This window comes from Acomys minous (assembly GCF_964271855.1).
Source record: "Acomys minous genome assembly, chromosome: 20".
NCBI classification, from domain to species: domain Eukaryota; kingdom Metazoa; phylum Chordata; class Mammalia; order Rodentia; family Muridae; genus Acomys; species Acomys minous.
Genome location: NC_140502.1, coordinates 23,775,188 through 23,792,691, shown reverse-complemented (window position 1 = coordinate 23,792,691; position 17,504 = coordinate 23,775,188). Strand labels below are relative to the sequence as shown.

Here is a 17,504-nt window from a genome sequence, read left to right as displayed (position 1 = left end):
GCTGGTTTCAAACTCACAGAGCTTGTTTTTATGGTTTTTTGTTGTTTTTTTTTCCAGACAGAGTTTTTCTGTCTCTTGGCTGGTCTTGAAGTCACTTTGCAGACCTTGCTGGCCTTTAACTCAAAGAGATCCATCTGCCTCTACCTCCTTAGGGCTGGGATAAAAGGCAGCCAGTTCTAATTCTAGGCTGAATTGGGGTTTTATCTAAATTTCAGTAATTCTGGAAGTAGAGCTCACTGCTTTAGGAGCTTGTGTCCCACCCAGGCACCAGGCATGCATGTGGTGGTGCCCACCTTTAATCCCAGCAGAGGCAGGTGGATTTATGGGAGTTCAAGGCCAGCCTGGTCTACAAACCGAGTTCAGAACAGATTACACAGAGAAACCCTGTCTCGGGAAAAAAAAAAACAAACCCTAAAAAAGGAGAACGAGAGAGAGACTCTGTCTCACCCACATCAAAAAGGAGAAAGAAGGAACAAAGGAAAGAAAGAAGAGTGGGAGGGAGAATGTGAGAGAGAGAGGAGACAAAGGGTGGTGACACGTGTCTTTTTGTTGTTGTTGTTGTTTCTCTGTGTCCTGGACTCACTTTGTAGACCAATCTGGCCTCAACCTCAGAGGTTTGCCTGCTTCTGCCTCCCAAGTGCTGGGATTAAAGGCTTGTGCCATCACCACCTGGCTAAATATATTTTTAAGGGTACATTGAATATCTCATGGGACTGTAGAGATGGCTCTGTGGCTAAGAGCCCTGCTGCTCTTACAGATGACCTCAGTGCTGTCCCCAGCTCCCACAGGAACCTGTTCACAACGTTTAGCTCCAAGGGCCCCAGTATAGATCGTGTTCTGCTCTTGGAAACGAGTCCTGTGTGGTTCCCAGCACCCAAGACTTCTGACTCGGGACCCCTTACACTCTTCTGGTCTCCAGGAACACTTGAAATCTAACCCCCACACACACACACATTAAAATGTCCAAATACAATTAATTTTGTTAAATAAAATAGTAAGAGGGAACTGGGGAGTGTCACAATGTGGGAGCATCCTCAGAACCTATATACACAAGGATACAGTGTGTGGATCCATGTGTGGCCCAAGCACTTCTAGACATGAGAGGTGGAGGCCGAAGAACTGACAACTCTCAGGCTGGCTATCCTGATGTACACAGCAGCAAACCAGACACCGTTTCTCAAACAGGTAGAAGCCAAAGACTGACACTCACAGCTCTACATACACACACACATAAAACACACACACACACACACACACACACACACACACACATTCTGTCGAAGATTTTTTTTTTTCAGTTAAAACATAATAAAGAGAAGGTATCTACAAAGTGAGTTCCAGGACAGCCATGACTACATACAGAGACCATGCCTCATGGGGGGAAAGTAAGAAAAAAAGAAAAGGAAAGAAAAAAAAATAAATTTAGGCAGTTCATGACATGGTGAACCTCCCCCCCCTCCAAAACAAAACCTCTTAGCCAAAAAATTCTGATTTTCAACGTAAAATCAATACCTAGGACTCCAGGTGTTACTTCATACAGTGAAAGTGGGAGCCACTAAAATACAGCTCACATGAGCCCCAACAGGAGTGAAAACAAAGTTACAAACGAGGCACAGTGGTGTCAGCCTGGAATCCCAACATCTTGCATGTGGAGGTAGAAGAACCAGTTTGAGGCCAGCTTCACCAACACTGAATGTTTGAAGCCAGCCTGCTGCCTGCTCCCCTGTTTCTAAAGTAACCCTGACAGCCAGGACCTGCAGGGCTCACTTCCTGTTTTGTTTGTTTGTTTGGTTTTGGTTTTTTTGAGACAGGGTCTCTTTGTGTAGCGCTGGCTGTCCTGGATTCACTTTGTACACCAGGCTGGCCTCGAACTCACTTCTAATGGCAGCACTTGAGAGGCAGATGCAGAGAAACGTCCATGTATTCCAAGCAGAATTGGTCCACATACAGAGTTCCAGGACAGACAGCCACACATGAGACTCTATTTTTTAAAAAATCATAAGCATATATACATACATACACACACAGAGACTGAGAGAGAGAGAAATTTATCCACATATCAAGTAGATGGACTGGTGCCCAGATAATATATGTTTCAAGAATCTGAAATCTGGTTTCCCACAGTCCTGTCTCCCAGGAACTCAGCCACAGGCACAGGAAGATGCAGGGACTGCCTCTGCAGCCTTGAACACAGCCATGGGAGGACCCTTTGGTACAGATTCTGGCAATGGCAACTAATATCCCAAAGACAGACATGATGGTGGAATTCAGAACGCTTCCCCCACAGCCTGTGGACACAGGGCAGCGGTTGCTGAGGTGGAGAGGTAATCTAGTGGGCACAGCCACAGGGGCCCCAAGAGAACTTTTTTCTTGGGAAAACTGAAGCCCGTGATGATTCACCTCAGTCTCTGGCAGCTCCACCAGCTGCTACTTTCTATGTGTGTCTGAGTCTCTGTGTGTGCCCTGTGTTCTGGTGCCCACAGAGGGCACGGGATCCCCTGGGATTGAATTTATAAGGCACCGTGAGCCACCATGTGGATGCTGGGATCCAAATCACGGTCTTCTTACAGAGCTGCAGGCTCTACACACGTTACCCAAAACAACAGGTTTTGTTTGTTTGTTTGGGCTTTTTTATTTTTAAAGCAGATGGTCTCTCTGTGTACTTCTGGATGTCCTAGAATAGGCTCTGTAGACCAGGCTGGCCTCTGCCTCACAGAGGTCCCCCTGACTCTTCCTCCTGAGTGCTGGCATTAAAGGCTTCCACCACCATCACCGGACAAGTGTTAGGCTTCCTGAAACAGGGTCTCACTACACAGCCCTCCAAATGGGACCTGCAAATCGCCAGTCCTTGTCCTGAGGCTGAAGTCACTGTGACTTTGAGGAACAGCAGAGCCTTGAAATTAGATCTCAAACAAGCCCAGAACTAAAGAAAGAAAGGCCATCTCCTAAGAAACTGCTTTTCCCCTGAAGCAAATACACCTTGCTAAACTGATGAATCATATAAACACTTAAGTGCACACACACACACACACACACACACACACACACACACACACACACACACACACACACTGAAAACTTTAAAACTAGTATGTTGATACCCAGAGGGTAGGTTTCCACCTTTGAGCTCAGGCTGCCCAATGTGTCTTTGTTAAATCCCAGCCTCACCTCTATTTAGTGTCTAGAGACAGTGGCAGAGCCTAGTATGTTGTGCTGAGACTCTTAACAAAAGAATGTTTATATATTTATTTTGTGTTTATGAATGCTGTAATTGCATGGATATCTGCATCCCAGAAGAGGTCCTAAGACCCTATTATAGATGTGTGTGTGTGTGTGTGTGTGTGTGTGTGTGTGTGTGTGTGTGTGTACACAAGTGCATATATAAGCCATCTATGTAACAAGGTGTATTTCCTTGAGGGGAAAAGCCGTTTCTCAGGACATGGCCTTTCTTGCTTTAGTGCTGCACTAGTTCAGGATCTGCCTTCAAGGCTCTGCTCAGGGGCAGAGGATTTTCCTAGATCCCACACTGACAGCCTGGGGGCGTGGCTCAGTGGGAGAGCACCTCCCTAGACTCCGCCAGTGAGGGGGAAGGGACATGGCTCAGTGGGGAGCCCCTTTCTAGACTCCCCGGTGAGGAGTTGGGGTTGTGGCTCAGTGATAGGGACCTGTGAGGGGCTGGGGTTATATCTCCACAATAGCATACCCAGCCTAGTATGCTGGAGACTCCACACTTTAGCCTCAGCAGTGGAGAAATTAATAGAAGGCTGGGATTAAAGGCTGTGCCATCATGTCCTGCAAACCCTGCAAAGGATTATAGAATAAAACCTTGATAAACTCTGCAGCTGAGGGTAATACATGTTCCAGAGTTTCAGCTTTCCACGTGTGCTAATGAGGGTGATGCTGAGGCCCCTTACCTGCCACAGGTGGTTGGCAGATTTGATTCTATGTGGAGGATAAAGTTTTGTTTAGGGAAACCTTGTTAACCTATTAACATGTCTGTGTCAATTCCACTTTTTTTTTCTTTCCCTAAATCACACTACAGCAAGTGAGTATCTGTGATACAGTTAAGAGAGCTTGAAAAAGATGTGCAGTGGTGGCACACACCTTTAATCCCAGCACTCAGGAGGCAGAGGCAGGCGGATCGCTGTGAGTTCGAGGCTAGCCTGGTCTACAAGGTGAGTCCAGGACAGCCAAGGCCACACAGACATGCACTATGGACCATCGCTGCTGCTTATGTTCAGTGGGTATGGACCTCACGGGATATACAGCGTGGTTTGTGAGTCCTTTACATTGACAGCACTGTCCTCTTACATGTCATTCTAGAATGAACAAATGCATGGCTTTATTCTAAAGGGAATAGGAAGTTTTTTTGGAGTAATACTGACACTGCAAAGATCATGTTAATTCTTCATTTTTGCCTTTTACTTAAGTGACTTTATAACATGGATCTTTAAAGCAGTTAAGTCTTTGATAGCCGGACGTGGTGGCTCACGCCTTTATTCCCAGCACTCGGGAGGCAGAGGCAGGCGGATCACTGTGAGTTCGAGGCCAGCCTGGTCTACAGAGCGAGTCCAGGACAGCCAAGGCTACACAGAGAAACCCTGCCTCGAAAAACCAAAAAAAAAAAAAAAAAAGCAATTAAGTCTTTGGAAGCATGTCACCAGGATGTTAACATTGCTTGCAAATGCTTTATTTAGGGTTACTATATACATGTACACATCTAAATATAAGCATGTAGATTTACATTTTGTGTTGGAAATTTGTATTTTAATAAACTCTTCCCATAGTAATGGGAACCAAAAGAAAAGTCTAAGTTTGGGGCCAGTTTTCCCATCTCATACTGTGACATAGCAGCCCTGTGCATACTTTTTTGAATTTAGTGGTTGTTACAGCATTTAGCTGGGCCCTTTCCAGAAACAGCTGACAGGCATCTTGTATCCAGAGAGCCCTGAGATGCAGCTGCTGTCAAGTTTCCATTCTCTATCAGGAAGAGTTTTGTTCCTTCCTCCATTTTGCCTGCCTGTGCCTTAGTGTTCCATCCCTTGGCTTTCTCCCCCGTCTCTCCCTGATCTTCTGTAGAGAAAGCATGGAAAACCATGATCACCATTACCCACACTGCAACCTGGTCCATGACAGCAACCAAAACAAAATCAGAGAAAGTCCAAGTGTCCTGTGCCATGGCACCTTGGAGAGAGACCATAGCAGTCTCTATTATTTAATTTAGATGCCTAAATTCTTTCCCCACGTCTATGTGTAAGTTTCCTGGCCTCTCGGTTCCAGTTTCTAACCAAGCTGCCTCCGGAGCCACCATTGCTCTGTGAGAGTCAGGCCACAAGCAGCAGCCAACCTGGTCGTATTAAGTCCTTTCCCTTTATCTCCCATGTGCCCACAGGAAGCTGCCTTTGTCTGTGGGTGAGAAGAGGAGTCTCTCTTAAAGAGACGTGTGGGAGACAGTTTTTCATTCAAAAGTATTTTGGTTTTAAGCTTGGGCACTTTGACTAAGAACCTTCCTTTCACACAAGATTTCTCAGACTTAGATTCAATCCCCATATTTTGCCACTTTTTTATTACCATGAATAGTTAGTATCGAGTCCAATAGTCAATAAATCCTCCTTTATTTGTTAATCAGTAATTTCCCCCCAAATAATCCCACATCGAGACAACGATGCCTTTAAAGTTGAGCACAAAGGTGACCGTGATAATGAACCTATTACCCACTGTCAGGTGCTCTTCCTCCCAGGCCAGGTAGCAGGCACTGGCTTCATTCTCTTCGCTGGACCCTGTCCTTCCTCTTCCTTTGCTTCTCCTTCTCCTTGAGTGTCAGGTGCTGTGACCTCACGCTCTTCCGCTTGCTTGCATAGTCCTCCTCTACATCTCTTAGCCTACTTGGGAGAAGCTACGGTATTTGGTGCAGCCTGGCTGGAAGATGCATCCATCTCTTACTTGGCCTGGCCGGATGATGCATCCATCTCTGGCATCGACTGGATGGATGATTCAGCTGTCACTGGCATGGCCTTGCTGAAAGGTAAATGCAGCACTGCCTCTCGAGGATAATTAAAGTGGTGGCTATGGTTTAGTTCTGTGTAGTAATCAATTTGAGAATGAAAGTGCTCCTGTCTCGACCCTCATCAGGACAGCCACAACAAAAATCGGACATTCCCTGTCATAGTCGTGAACAAACCAGGGCATTGCAACATGCCTTCCTCAGAAACATGTTTCCAGACCAGATGAAATCCAGAAACTGGCTTCAAAACTCCAGCTTGATGTCACCACGGTGGAGGTTTGTGTTTGGAACGTCTCTCAGGGTCATCACCTAGTCCAGGGTTTCCTGTGGGCTTTGTTTTGTTCTTGTCATATAATGTTTTAAAATGATCCATGTGTATGTGTGCACACCTCCTTCTCTGTATGTGCAGCAAACATGCCTGGTGCCTGAGGACGCTACAGGAGGCTGTGGTTTCCCATGGAGGCAGAGTCACAGGTGGTTGCTAGACCTGGTTGGTTGGTGCTTGTGTCAATGCTGTGACCAGGTTGGGTGAGCTAACAGTCACAGGAAAGGCCTGGCTGGATGCTGCATCCCTCACTGGCCTGACCTGGCTGGATGATTCATCCGTCACTGGCATGGTCTAGTTGGTTGGTTATTGTGTCAATAGCCTGGCCAAGATGGGTGATCCTAACCGTCTCTGGCAAGGCCTGGCTGGATGAATCACCACTCACTGGCAAGGGCTGGCTGGTTGGTGCTCTTCTCATTTGCCTGGCTTGGATGCATGATGCACACCTCACTGGAACAGCCTAGTTGTGTGATGCTCCTCCCATTTCAGTCACCACAGTGAATGCTACTAGAGACAAATTACACTCATCACATCCTCTCCAGGGCAGCACTTGCTCTTGATGATAATTAAACCACATCTGAAAAGAAAGAGTAGTATTGAATATTTTTTTAGAAATCAATCAAATTTTTAAAGGTGCTTAATTTATATATTTAATATGCACAGTTAGATATATATGGTTTTGTTTTTGTGTTTCGATCCAAGGTTTCTCTGTGTTACCCCGGCTGTTATAGTATTCACTTTGTAGAACAAGGCAGTCAAAGATACACTGAGAAAACCTGTCTCAAAAAAAGAAAACATAAAAAGGAACAAAAAAGACAAGAAGGAAGGAAGAAAAAGCCATTTAGCCCTGTGAGCTTAGAGCCAGGCCTACATTCACAATGGAGATCTTGTATTTATAACCCTCTAGGGAGCCTTAGCTTATAACAAAAAGTGAGTGGTTGTGAAAATAAACCACCCATTCCTTTGTAGAATCCATTCCTGAACAATACCTCTGTCAGTAACAGGACGTGTTTAAAGAAAACACAGTGCAAGGAACAACAGCCCTCACCATTCATCCAAGCACTGAGATCCCAGAGGAAGAAGTAACACTATCAATTTGAGGCCATCCTGGTCTACAGAGTGAATCCCAGACAAGCAAGGCTACACACAGAAACTCTGTCCCAAACAAAGAAAAGAGTAGCCTTGGATATGTCAGCTGTTCTCTCATGAAAGCAAAAGGCAGTGGAACTCGAGAGATGGCTTGGTGGTTAAGCGCACTTGCTGTTCTCACAGAAAACCCGAGTTCCATTCCCAGCACCCAGCACCTGCAACTCTGCCTCCATGGGAAACGACAGCCTCCTCTAGCGTCCTCAGGCACCAGGCATGTTTGCTGCACATACAGAGAAGGAGGTGTGCACACATACACATGGATCATTTTAAAACATTAAGTGACAAGAACAAAACAAAGCCCACAGGAAACCATGGACTAAGTGATGACCCTGAGAGACGCTCCATACACAAACCTGCACCTTGGTGACTCAAGCTGGAGCTTTGATGCCAATTCCTGAATTTCCTCATTATCTGGAACCATGTTCCTGCGGAAGGCGTGTTCCAGTGCTCTGAGTTGTTCATCACTTAATATGAAAGAGAATTCCAGAGTTGGAGCTGGCCTGTAGAGGGAAGAGGCAAGAGCACTTTCATTCTTAAATTGTTTACTATGCCAAGCTAAACCGTAGCCGCCACTTTACATTAAAATTTGTTAATGTTGTTGGGTTTTGTTTTGTTTTTGGTTGGTTTGGGTTTTTTGTTTGTTTGTTTGTTTGTTTTTTGGTATGACAGCGTTCTCTGTGTAGCCCTGCTTGTTCTGTGGACCAGGCTTGGGAAAGTTGTTTTTTCTCTCCTGAGCTGTGGCATGAGATGCGAGCTGTACACAAGCTTTAGGAGCACATGGCTTGGGCGGGTCCCAGAGAGTTTACATATAACTACCCCAAGCCTAGGCTGGAAGCTTCGAGCCTCCAAACAGTCTCACCTTCTGCACACCCTGACCTTGAAGGCTGCAGCTTTCATCCTCCATTGGCTAAGCTAAACCTACAATGTTTTCAGCCTCTGAGACTTATTGCTGAATAAGCTCACCCTTTCTGCTTCTCTCTGAACACTGGCTGGTTCCAGTCAGCTGTTGTGGCTCAAAAGGCCTCTGCTAGCTCAGGGCTTCAATCTGGCCTCTCTCTGCTTATCACTATATTGCTCTGCTTGGGAACCCTGCCTCTGATGGCCGCCGCACTCAGCTACACCAAACTCTACCGTACCCAGAGCTCTACTGTAATACCTTCCGGAACTCACTTGCTCTTGCCCGGGCTGCTCTGGGTTCTTGTGAAAACTGGTCATACCTTACCTCTGACCTGTAGTGAATACAAACATGTTTTTGGTTTGATCCCAAGTGTGGGATGTGAAACAGGCTTGTGAGAATGTGTGTTGTGTGTGTCCCCTGGAACCAGACTTGTCAGAGAACAGGTGTTGTTTGTCCATTACCAGAGGAGTGACCTCTTGTGGGCCCATGTTCTTTGTCATATGAAAAAGATCCTACACAGGCATGCTTACACACACACACACACACACACACACACACACACATGTACACATACACACACAAATGAAAAAGAGTCTGGGCTCTTTTGTATTTTGGTTGTGGCTGTTTAATGCTCTTAGAAATACAAAAGCCACCCTAAATCCACTTCCATTGAGGTTTGGACCCCCACATTGAGCTGGGTGAGGTAGTACACACCTTGAATTCCTGCACTAAGGGAGGCAGAGGCAGGTGGATATCTTTGAATTGGAGGCCAGACTGGTCGAAGAAACTGTTCCAGTATACACAAGGCAGCACACAGAAACCCAGCCCTGTGAAAGAAAGAAAGGAATAAAAGGAAAAAGAGAAGAAAACCCGCCCTGGTCAGCTGGTGTAGACCACACCTTTAATCTCTTGATGCTGAAGCCAGAGGCAGACAGATGTGTTGGAATTCTGTGTGACCACTCTCTGTAGTTCCAGCTGACCTGGAACTCACACGGACCTTCCTGCCGCTGCATCCAAGCACCAGAATTAAAAAGATAAACCACCACTCCCTATTAATAATCTGAAAGAAAGAAGGAAGGAAGAACACAGCCTTGTGAGGACTGGAGGAAGGACCCTCATGTTTACAATATCAAAGGAAATGTAAATTAGTGTGACCACTCAGGAAACCAGTATGGAAGTTCCTCAGGACATGAAATTTGAATTCCCATATGATCCAGCTGTCCCATCCTTCAGCATATATCCAAAAGAACCACACGGATGCCAGAGGGTTCCATTTGGACTGTGGCCTTATTCACCAGTCTGGCCTCAAACTCAGAGATTTGCCTGCTTCTGCCTCCCAAATGCTGGGATTAAAGGCGTGTGCCACCACCACCTGGCTAAATATATTTTTAAGGGTACATTGAATATCTCATGGGACTGTAGAGATGGCTCTGTGGCTAAGAGCCCTGCTGCTCTTACAGATGACCTCAGTTCTGTCCCCAGCTCCCACATGAGCCTGTTCACAACATTTAACTCCAAGGGCCCCAGTATAGATCCTATTCTGCTCCTAGAAACGAGTCCTGTGTGGTTCCCAACACCCATGACTTCTGACTCAGGGACCCCTAACCCTCTTCTGGTCTCCAGGGACACTCAGAATACAGCCCCCCCACATTAAAAATGTCCAAATACAATTAATTTTGTTATATAAAATAGAGGAAACTGGGGAGTGTCACAATGTGGGAGGGTCCTCAGAACCTATATACACACGGATACAGTGTGTGGATCCATGTGTGGCCCAAGCACTTCTAGACATGAGAGGTGGAGGCCGAAGAACTGACAACTCTCAGGCTGGCTATCCTGATGTCCACAGCAGCAAACCAGACACCGTTTCTCAAACAGTTATAAGCCAAAGACTGACACTCACAGCTCTACACACACACACACACACACACACACACACACACACACAGAATTTAAAATTTTTTCAGTTAAAACAGTAAAGAGAAAGTATTATCACATCAAAAAAACAAGAAACATGATTTTTAAAAAATAGCCCTGCAGAGATGGCCGAGCAGTTCCAAGTGCACACTGCTTTACCAGGGCACACAAGTGCAGTTCCCACACCCACACTGGGACCTGACAGCCACCATATCCCCAGCTCCATGGAATCCGGCACCTGTGGCCTCTTCAAATGCCTGTGCTCACATGCACATCTCCACACAGAGACAAGCCAGTGAGCACATACTTGGCAATAAAATAACCCTTTAAAGGGGCTGGAAAGATGGCCCACCAGTGGAGAGTGTCTACTGCTTTTGCAGAGCGGAACCCATGGAGACGCTCACAACTGCTCAGAACTCCAACCTCAGAGGATCTGATGCCTCTGACCTCCATGTGTGCCTGTGTTCAGATAGACACACACACACACACACACAGAGAGAGAGAGAGAGAGAGAGAGAGAGAGAGAGAGAGAGAGAGGGAGGGAGAAGGGGAGACAGAGAGAGACAGACAGCAACAGACACAGACAGAGACAGAGACAATGAAACATATTCAGGTCCAGGAGGTGTTGGCTCACACCTTTAATCCCAGCACACCAGAGGCAGAGGCAGAGGCAGGCAGATCTCTGTGAGTTGGAGGCTAGCTTTTTCTTACAGAGTGATTTCCAGGATAGCCAGGGCTACACAGAGAAATCTTGCCTTGAAAAACCAATAAATAAATAAGACTAGAACATTTTCATTCATTTTTGGTTTTGGTTTTGGTTTTCAACTGTACAAAGGGTTTTTATTTATAAACAGTACAGTAGGCAGCATTCTATCCTTAAATGCTATTTCCCAAAAAACATAAGTTCCTTTTTGTTTGGTTCAATTTTTAAAGAAAAAAAAGTTTTAAATGCTGAGTTTTAGGGCTGAAAAGATGGCTCAGGTGTTAAGAGTACTGTCTGCTCTTCCAGAGGTCCTGAGTTCAATTCCCTGCAACCACAGGGTGACTCACAACCATCAATAAAGTGACCTGGTGCCCTCTTCTGGCTGGCAGGTGGACATGCAGGCAGAGCACTGTATACATAAGAAATTAAGAAATCCTTTTGAAAAGTTGTGAACAAGCCAGGCGTGGTGGCGCAGGCCTTTAATCCCAGCACTCGGGAGGCAGAGGCAGGCAGATTGCTGTGAGTTTGAGGCCAGCCTGGTCTACAAAGTGAGTCCAGGACGGCCAAGGCAAACACAGAGAGACCCTATCTCGAAAAACCTAAAAAAAAAAAAAAAAATTCGTGAACAATTTTAAAAATTAAAAATAAATTTAAAAAGTAAAAAACAGTGAGTTTTACAATACCGTACTCCTTTGATCTCAGCATGCAAGAGGCAGAGGCAAGTGTTATCATAGTTAAGAATAATACAATTTGGTGCTGGAGAGAAGCAAACACCCCACCAACTGAGCCACTTGCTGCTCTTGCAGAGGAGCCCAGTTTGCTTCCCAGCACCTACAAGTGCCTCAGAACCATGCATGACTCTGTGTGCACAGGACCTGACGCCCTCTCTGACCTCCTTGGACAAATCACAGACGTGGTACACAGACAGAGACACAGGCAAACACTCCTATGTAGAAAAGTACTGATAATGTTATTTGTTGACTTGATTACATCTAGAATTAAGGAAAACCCAAGCAACTGGGCACACCCTGACGGTTTGATTTCTTGGGGGGTGGGGGGGCGGTTGTTTGTTTGCTAGATTACAAGAGCTGTGGCACCTGTCAAGGGCAAGGGACTGGGGATTTAACACACAATAAAACAGCGGGTCCTTTGTGCCAAGAGAGCAGCAGCGGTGGCAGCTTTTTCCCACCTAAAGTTTATTTATTACATATACAGTGCTCTGCCTGAATGTGCACTGCACACCAGAAGAGGGCGCCAGATCTCACACTACATGGTTAGGAGCCACCATGAGGTTATTGGGAATTGAACTCAGGACCTCTGGAAGAGCAGGCAGTGCTCATCTCTCCAGCCTCAACGGCAGCAGCTTTTATTCAGTGTCCAAAGAGCCTTTTTATAGGCAGCAAAACAGGAATGCCTCTCGCAGGTGAAATCCCTCAAGAGGAAAAGTCCCCAGGAGGAGAGGGGTGCGTTCTCAGAGCAGTAAACATGACTAGCTAACCAACATAACCACAGACATGGAAGCTGCTAGAAACAGGACATGAAACAGCAAGACAGGCAGGTAGCCCAGTCGGGCCTGGTTCCCACAAAGAGCTAGAAGTCTCACCCTAATTCCAAACCCTTAGAAACCCCAGCTTGCCCAGCCTGTGATGGTAGGAGACACCTTTAAGGCCCTTGCTTTGGAGCCAGAGGAGGACAGACCACTGTGAGTCATGTGTCTACTCACTGTAGTTCTGGGTGACCCGGAACTCATACAAATCCTCCTGCCTCTGCCTCCCAAGCACTAGAATTAAATATATGTGCCACCACACCCGGCCAATAATCTAAAAGAAAGAAGGAAAGAAAGAAGGGAGGATTTAGAAAGGAAAATTCAGGTGAGGATCAGCGGGAAATTTATTCCTACTTACACTATCAGTGAACATAGAAAAGAATGTGACCACTACAGACACTACTGTGGATTTACTCAGAAAGAAAAATTAGAATTATCATCTGATCCATGGGTACCACCCCTCAGCATGTATCTGGAAACACTGAAATCAGAAGGCCAGAGGGTACCTGAGCACACATGTTGACTGTGGCACTGAAATCAGAAGGCCAGACAGTTATCTGAGCACACATGTTGACTGTGGCCTTACTCACAGCAGCCAAGAGGCGGAATCGGCCTAGATGTCCATCAGTGAGTCAGGGGATGAACAAACTGAGGTCTAACACACTGGGAAGCTGTATTCAGTGACAAGGCAGAGCAAACTGTGCTGTGTGCAGGCAACAGGGTGGACCTGGAGACCATTCTGTTCAGCTAATTAAGCCAGACTCACAAAGCCCACATTCCTCTCCACTGAGGCAGCTAAACTAACAATAATAATATTAGCAAGGCATTGTGGTAACTAAAGGTTAACCTCAGCACTCAGGAAGCAGAGACAGGTGAATCTATGCAAGTTTGAAGAGCCAGGTGTGGTGGCACATGCCTTTAATCCCAGCACTCAGGAGGCAGAGGAAGGCGGATCGCTGTGTGTTTGAGGCCAGCCTGGTCTACAAAGTGAGTCCTGGACAGCCAAGAGTACACAGAGAAAACCCTGTCGAAAGAAAGAAAGACAGACAGAAAGAAACGGCTAGTGTGGTCTACAAAAAAGTACCAGGACACTCAGGGCTACACAGAAACTGTCTCCCCCACATCAATACAGGGAAAGAGAAAGCAAGAAAAAGAAAGATGGGAGAACAATTAGAGAGGTGGACAGTGTCTTGAATACTTTAATTAAGGAGAAAATATGATCCAATGTGTATAAACACATCAAACTCATTATTTTCTACAATTAATAGATGCCAACAGCTATTACAACTGTTCTTAAAATTGCAATGCAGGTGATGGAAAAGTGTGTGTGTGTGTGTATGTGTGTGTGTGTGTGTGTGTGTGTCTGTGTGTGTGTGTGTGTCTGTGTGTGTCCCTGGCTGTCCTGGAACCAGCTCTGCAGACCAGCCTGGCCTCAAACACAGAGATTTGCATCCGTCGCCTTGGGAGTGCTGGGATTAGAGGCATGTGCTACCACCTGGACAAATGTGCTTTTTTATGATTTTATGGGACTGTAGAGATGACACTGCAGTTTAGAGCCCTTGCGGCTCTTACAGAGGACCCCAATTCTTCTCCCAGCACCCACATGAGCCAGTCCACAACCTTAGCTCTGAGAGGACCAGTATAGATCTCACCTTGTCCTTGCAAAGAAGTTCAGTTGGGTCCCAGCACCCAAGATTCTGACACAGGGATCCCTTGCCCTCATCTGGTCTCCAGGAACACGCGAGATCCCCCACCCACAGACACATACCGGGAGTTAGTTCAAATAATGAAAAGCCACCTGCAGCGTGGCTCAGCGGTGCAATCCTTACACAGGAAACCAAAGAAACAGAAAGTGACAACACAGTACCACAAGATTGGAAAGATGGGGAGAAAGCAATCTGTGGCCCCGTGGGATCTCGCTGTGGAACCCCGAGAGAATCTGGACACTTCCGGTGCTGGACCAGCCGCAGCCTTCTGCACCCAAGCCTGGCCCCTGCCCTTGACTCACCTGACATCGCGTCTCTCTGACTGGGTCAGTCCTTTGCTTCGGAACCCCAAGACTGTGCCGTCAGCGACGCAGGACCTGTAATTAAAAAAAAAAAAAAAAAAAAAAAAAGATATATCAGTCATCAGGCCCCAACCCCAACCCTCCCTATTGCAGGAGCAATAATCGCTTTCAGTACTCACCGTACAAAATACCTGTTTCTTTACCTAGGACCCTGAGGTGGGAAGAAAAATCCTAACCAGCAAGCGGGAGGCGTGGTGGCGCATGCTTTTAAGCCCGACACTCAAGGAGGCAGAGGCACCTGGGTCATTGTGAGGTGGATGCCACCTGGTCTACAAATTGAGTTCCAGGACAGCCAAGGTTACAAACGGAGTCCATGCCTCATGGGGGGAAAAGTAAGGGGGAAAAAAAGGAAAGAAAAGAAAAAATGGATGTAGGCGGCTCATGACATGGTCAACCAAAAACAAAAACAACAACAACAAAAAAACCCTCTTAGCCAAAAAGTTCTGTTTTTCAACGTGAAAACATTACCTAGGACTCCAGGTGTCACTTCATACAGCGAAATCGGGAGTTAAAACAAAGTTACAAACGAGGCACACTGGTGTTGGCCTGGAATCCTCATATCGGGCAGGTGGAGGTAGAAGAACCAGTTTGAGGCCAGCGTCACCAACACTGAATGTTTGAAGCCAGCCTGCTACATTCTCCCCTGTTTCTAAAGTAACCCTGACAGCCAGGCCCCGCAGGGCTCACTTCCTGTTTTGTTTGTTTGGTTTTGGTTTTTTTGAGACAGGGTCTCTCTGTGTAGCGCTGGCTGTCCTAGATTCACTATGTAGACCAGGCTGGCCTCGAACTCACTTCTAATGCCAGCACTTGAGAGGCAGATGCAGAGGAATCTCTGTGTATTCCAAGCAGAATTGGTCTACATACAGAATTCAGTACATGAGACTCTATTTTTAAAAAACCACAAACATACATACCTAAGTACATAAAACATACATACATATGTACACACACAGAGATACATACAAATTTATCCACATATCAAGTAGATGGACAGGTGCCCAGATAATATATGTTTCCAGAATCTGAAATCAGGTTTCCCACAGTCCTGTCTCCCAGGAACTCAGCCACAGGCACAGGAAGATGCAGGGACTGCCTCTGCAGCCCTGAACACAGCCATGGGAGGACCCTTTGGCACAGATTCTGGCAATGGCAACTAATATCCCAAAGACAGAAATGATGGTGGAATTCAGAACGCTTCCCCCACAGCCTGTGGACACAGGGCAGCGGTTGCTGAGATGGGGAAGCAATCTAGTGGGCACAGCCGCAGGGGCCCCACGAGAACTTTTACTTGGGAAAACTGAAGCCCGTGATGATTCACCTCAGTCTCTGGCAGCTCTACCAGCTGCTAGTTTCTATGTGTATCTGAGTCTCTGTGTGTGCCCTGTGTTCTGGTGCCCACAGAGGGCACGGGATCCCCTGGGATTGAATTTACAAACAACCATGAGCCACCCAGTGGATGCTGGGATCCAAATCAGGGTCTTCTTACAGAGCTGCAGGCTCTACACACATGTCACCCAAAACGACAATTTTCTGTTTGTTTGTTTGGGCTTTTTTATTTTTAAAGCAGATGGTCTCTGTGTACTTCTGGATGTCCGAGAATTGGCTCTGTAGATCAGGCTGGCCTCAGCCTCACAGAGGTCCCCCCTGACTCTTCCTCACTAGTGCTGGGATTAAAAGCTTGCACCACCATCACCTGACAAGTTTTAGACTTTCTGAGACAGGGTCTCACTATGTAGCCCTGACAGGCCTGGAGTTCACCATGCTGACCAGGCTGGCCTGCAACTCAGAGATCAGAGTTCCTTTGCCTCCAGTATGACAAGGTTAAGGCTGTGTGCCAGCTTTGCTTGCAGGTAGAGCGTGCACTTGGTGCCCACATAACTAGAGCTACAGATGATTCCAAGACTCCAAACGGCTGCTGCAAACTGAACCTAAGCCTTCTTTTTTTTTTTTGTTTTGTTTTTTTTTTTTGTTTTTTTGAGACAGAGTTGCTCTGTGTAGCCTTGGCTGTCCTGGACTCACTTTGTAGACCAGGCTGGCCTCGAACTCACAGCGATCCACCTGTCTCTGCCTCCCGAGTGCTGGGATTAAAGGCGTGCGCCACCACGCCCGGCTTATAACTTTTTTTTTTAAAGATTCATTTATTTATTTATTATGCATACAGTGCTCTGCCTGCATGTACTCCTGCAGGAGAGAAGAGGGCGCCAGATCTCACTATAGATGGTTGTGAGCCACCATGTGGTTGCTGGGAATTGAACTCAGGACCTCTGGAAGAGCAGTCAGTGCCCTTAACCGCTGAGCCATCTCTCCAGCCCCCTAAGCCTTCTACAAGAGCAACTGGGACCTTTGACCATGGAGCCATCTCTCTAGTCCCTAGGCTTTCTTCTTTTCTGTGTTCGGGTGTTTTGCCTGCATTAATGTCCGCACCACTGTGGGCTTGGGGGATCCTGAAGCTACTGTACAAAACAACTAATCTGCACCTCCAGATTTGCTGGAATTTACCTAAAACCCCAAGCTCAGCCTAGAAATGCTTCTGCCCGTCTTTAATCCCAGCACGAAGGGGGCAGAGAGTGATGGATCTCTGTGAGTTCAAGGCCAGCGTGGACTACTGAGTAACTTCAAAGCCAGCCAAGATACAGCCAAACCGTGTATGGGGGGAAAAAAATATAAAAACAAGAGTTGGAAAGATGGTTCAGCAGTTTAGAGCACTGGACGCTCTTCAAAAGGTCCAGAGTTCAGTATTCCACAGCGCATGGTGACTCATAACCGTCTGATGACCCCTTCTGTCTCACAGATATACGTGCAACTAGAGCACTCATATACATAAAGTAAATAATAAAACTTTCTTTGAAATGGGGCAGGGGAGCAATACATTTCTGGGAGTCCCAGCACAACTT

General features: G+C 46.5%; 1 long non-coding RNA gene across 1 annotated transcript; it reads right to left on the bottom strand.

Moving 5' to 3' along the window:
- Positions 1–7,852: 7,852 nt before the first annotated feature.
- On the bottom strand, positions 7,853–14,782 carry LOC311591043. Its single transcript, XR_014777017.1, has 3 exons — positions 14,730–14,782; positions 14,551–14,625; positions 7,853–7,978 (listed from the first exon to the last, which is right to left on the bottom strand). It is a non-coding gene; the product is annotated as an uncharacterized lncRNA (long non-coding RNA).
- Positions 14,783–17,504: the final 2,722 nt, after the last annotated feature.